This window comes from Nannospalax galili, unplaced genomic scaffold, assembly GCF_000622305.1.
Source record: "Nannospalax galili isolate Female #2095 unplaced genomic scaffold, S.galili_v1.0 scaffold302, whole genome shotgun sequence".
In the NCBI taxonomy this organism is placed as follows: Eukaryota; Metazoa; Chordata; class Mammalia; order Rodentia; family Spalacidae; genus Nannospalax; species Nannospalax galili.
The window spans coordinates 417,557-422,224 of NW_008350120.1; the positions used below are offsets into that span (position 1 = coordinate 417,557).

General features: G+C 51.1%; 1 pseudogene; it reads left to right on the top strand.

The window, feature by feature from the left end:
• Positions 1-988: 988 nt before the first annotated feature.
• LOC103745366 overlaps positions 989-4,668 on the top strand; it is a 13,518-nt pseudogene continuing 9,838 nt past the window's right edge.

Sequence of the window (4,668 nt, forward strand, 5' to 3'; positions counted from 1 at the left end):
TGCTGATTTGGGGCGATCATTAAGCAATGAAAACACTGACCACGCCCAAAAGGAAAGGGAGGGAGATATCTGACTTACAACCCAGGATGGCCTGACAGCTCAAATAGCCTCGATGTCAACAGACTCCAAATGTGGTACCCACTAGGAGGTCAGAGAAGGCTAGGCAGGGCAGGGCTCTCCCCGGGCACGCTTCCCTGTCTAGACTCAGTCCAAACAGTCTGCAGGCATCAGGATCTACAACATGTTAGGGTCCAAACCGTTACCACTGATGCTTACTTCAACGGGAAGTGCATGCAACACCCCACGTGTTCCTGAAAGCTGGAATTGTCCCCGCACTGTCAGACTATTTACTAACAGCTTGCTTCTCCCCACAGCCAGAGGGCCTGGTTTCTTCTCCCCACAGCCAGAGGGCCTGCTTGCTTCTCCCCACAGCCAGAGGGCCTGGTTTCTTCTCTCCACAGCCAGAGGGCCTGCTTGCTGCCACTGCCATCTCCACGTCACAGTTGAGACAGTGGAGGCCCAGAGAGTTTAAATAACATGGCCAGGATCACACTGGGAGTCCTTAGTTTGTGAACCTTAGTGCAACTTAAGCCAAGAGGCAGCACTTTGAACACCTACAATAAATTTCAAAATGCATTCTTCTAAAAGGCAATTTGTTGCATCAAAAAGGTAGTATTGTCACTACAGTCCTCTGGACTACTGAGACAGAAACATGTCGCAACCCTTGAGAACTAAATCTTAGGCTCCTGTGACTCAGGGAGCCACTGGCTGATGAATATTCCCCCACTGAGATATCAATAAGAGAAGAAAATATGGGAATTATCTAGACAAGAATAAAAGAGACTTATAGATGAGGGAGGAAGCAGGTAGATGCGCACACAGGGACTGGATGGTACTGAGAACGGTGAGCCTCCTGGTCTGATTTCAGTCAAGGGGAGGAGTTCATTTTGTACGAAAATGGCAGGGCTTAACGACAAGGCACGCTGAGATGCTAGTGTGCAAAGAGAAACACCTAAGTCGTCTCCTCTGCTCTGCTGGCTTCCAGAGCCATGGAGCTGGCCAGAAGGAGCTTGGTCCTGGGCTGCCACAGATGTCCATGGACGAGCACTCCTGGTGGGCACGGGATGGCAAGGCCCACATCTTGTGGGACATGAGTGCTGAAGAGTTGGAGTCCGTGCACGCCTACCTGATGAACAGGGAGGAGCTGGAGCTGCAGCCACCAGGAGAATGACTCTGGCCAAGAACTATGTATTCCTCATTGAGAGGCTACTGCCCAAGAAGTACGAGGTACTGGATTTTCTCGATAAAGGAACCAGTCCTCCTCTGCGGGAAGCTCGTGTCCTCATCTACTTTGGCGCCCAGGAGCATCCCAATGTTACCGAGTATGCCGTGGGGCCCATCAAACAGCCCATGTACATGCGGAAACTGAACCGTGGGCAAGGGCAGGAGCTCCCCTGGGCATCCAGACCCATGTCCAAAGTAGAGTCTGCTCTCCTCCATGATGTCCTGAAGGAGGCCACTGAGCCCTTGAACGAGTTTTTCTTTGACACCACTGGATACACACTACAGGACTGCAATGGCCAGTGCCTGACCTTCACCAATGTGGCCCCTCATGGAATGGCACTCAGAAAACGCCATAGCTGGTTTATCATGCAGCTCCATGTGGAAGACCAGTTGCCACAACCCACAGGTGTGGAGATCCTTGTGGACCATGGGAGCACAAATGTCCAGAACTGGAGAATACTACAACTCTGGTACAACAGCAAGCTCTACCAGAGTGCAGAGGAACTGGCTCGGAAATAGGTTTATCATGCAGCTCCATGTGGAAGACCAGTTGCCACAACCCACAGGTATGGAGATCCTTGAGGACCATGGGAGCACAAATGTCCAGAACTGGAGAATACTACAACTCTGGTACAACAGCAAGCTCTACCAGAGTGCAGAGGAACTGGCTCGGAAATACAAGGACGGAGAAGTGGACATGATGGTCTTCAGGGATCTACTGTGCAAGAACCACCACGTTTATCTTCCTACAAACAGGAATTCTCAAACCCATCAGCAAAGCTGGCTCCTGCATGCTCCAGCCCAGTGGTCCCCATTACAGCCTCAAAGACAACACCATGCCCTACGGAGGCTGAAGCATCTTCTTCCAGCTGAGAGCCACTTCTGGGCTGCAGATCTTTAATGTGCAGTTCAAGGAAAGCGTATCGCCTATGAGATCAGTGTACAAGTGGCTATAGCACTGTTTGAGGAACACAGACATGGGGGTATGCCGACAAAGTACATGGGCTTGGGCTGGAGCCTTGGCAGTTTCACTCAACACTTAGTCCCTGGCATCAACTGTCCTGACACAGCCACCTTCACAGACATTACCGACTACTATGGCACCAGACCAGGGCATCAGCTGTCCTGGGCATCCAGACCCACATCTGCAGCAGAATCTACACTCCTCTATGAGACCCTGAAAGAGGCCACTAAACCCTTGTCAGACTTTTTCCTCGATACCACAGGCTTCTCACTACAGGACTTAATAGCCAGTGCCTGACCTTCACATAGCTCCTTGAGACGTGGCATACGGCAGACGTCGTACGTGGTTTATCTTGCAGCGCTATGTGGACAGCCACTTCCTGCACCCCACTGAGTTGGAGATCCTTGTGGATCATGGGAGCACAAATGACCTGCACTGGAGAGTGGAACAGCTCTGGTACAATGGCAAGCTCTACCGGAGCACAGAGGAACTGGCTCAGAAATATGAGGCTGGAGAAGTGGACCCAGTGGTCTTCAAGGAGCCACTGCCCAAGAATAAAGGGCAGCTACCACGTTTCTCCCCCTATAAACACCATGGGGACTTCCCCAAACCCATCAACAAGGCTGGCCCCTGAGGGGTCCAACCCAACATTCCCCATTACAGGCTAAAACACAACACTGTGGGGCTAGAGAGATGGCTCAGTGGTTAAGAACACTGGTTGTTCTTACAGAAGACCCGGGTTCGAATCCCAGCACCCACATGGCAGCTAACAACTGTCCATAACTCCAGTCCCAGGGGATCCAACAACCTCTTCTGACCTCCGCGGGCATTGCACAACACGGGTGCATTTACCTACATGCAGGCAATACACACATACACATAAAATAAAAATAATAAATAATTTTTTTTTAAAAAACACAACACTGTGCTCTACGGAGGCTGGAGTGCCTCCTTCTGGCTGAGAGCCACTTCTGGGCTGCAGGTTTTAATGTGCACTCTGGGGTGAGCGTATCGCCTGTGAGATCAGTGTACAAGCACTGTATGGAGGACACATACCTGTGGGCATGCAAACCAAGTACAGGGACAGTGACTGGGGCCTGGGCAGTACCACTTACCAGTTAGTCCCTGGCATTGACTGTCCAAAAACAGCCACCTTCATGAATGCCATCCACTACCATGACTCTGACTCTGTCTATAAGCACACAAGCACAATTTGCCTCTTTGCCCACAGGGGTGCCCCTTCATCCCCACTTTAACTCCAGCTTTAGAGATGACTTCGTCACCCTTGCCAGGCTGAAGGGATGCATGCTGGTGCTGCGGACAACCTTGACAGTCTACAGTTTTGATTACATCTGGGACTCCATCTTCAACCCTAACAGGGTGATGGAGGCCAAGATGCACGCCCCCGGCTACATGCACACCACCTTCTACAACCCCAATGGGCAGGGTCATAGCACTCTCCTGCACACTAACCTACTTGGAAACATCCACTCCTATTTGGTGCATTACCGTGTTGACCTGGACATGGTAGACAGGACTTGAGACCAGATCTCCCAGTCACTCAATTGCTTTCTACCAATAACTTCACCGCAGGAGAAGGAGCTAAGACTCCCTGGCATAAAATCCGGAGTATTCAGCTTTTCTTCTCCCAAAAAGAAACATCATGCACCCCTGAAAAGTGGTAGCAGTGAATGGTACTCTTCAGTTACTCTGATTATGAGGTGTGCATCTACCCTTGTTGGGGCTGAGTAGAGTGGTTCATAGAACAGAAGAGGAGAAAGTGCCATGGAAGGTACCAGGTGCCACACCTTGTACTTCAAGCGGGACTGTAGTGCCATCTGGGCATGCTCAGTGTGTTTCCTGGATAAATGTCTCCACAGAGGAATGGTAGGACTGTGATGCTTGATATCAAATCTTATAGCAGACCAAAGGCACTAGCACCCACCACTTCCTCCGCACCAGCAGCACTTGGCACACTGACCCAGAGTATATAGTCCACAGGTCTGCAGAAACATGGGCTGTCCGTCCTCCAAGGTTAAAACCACAGCAAACAGAATGGCTCACATCTCTCAGGAGAGCAAGCTAGGGTCACACTGCAACTGCCCCAGTTCCATGACAGACCCTTAGCCTGTCACTTGCTTCTCTGGTTGTTGGTTTGTTCAGCCTTCCTGGCTACACTGCCGGTCCAGTGTCTGCCTCCAGCTCTGCTTCTTAGGGGTGTGATCTATGCTGGAGAGCCCAGGAGGAGGTTTCTGTTCCAATACTTGATTCTCTCTCTTCCTGCCTCCAGGCACCACGAACAGCTTCCAGACACTGCAGCTTGACCTCCCTAAACCCTGGACCTTGAAACACCATTTGGTCCACCCTACAGAGTACTCTCAAGAGCGACAGGCTGCCTTCCGCTTCAGACAGAGACTGCC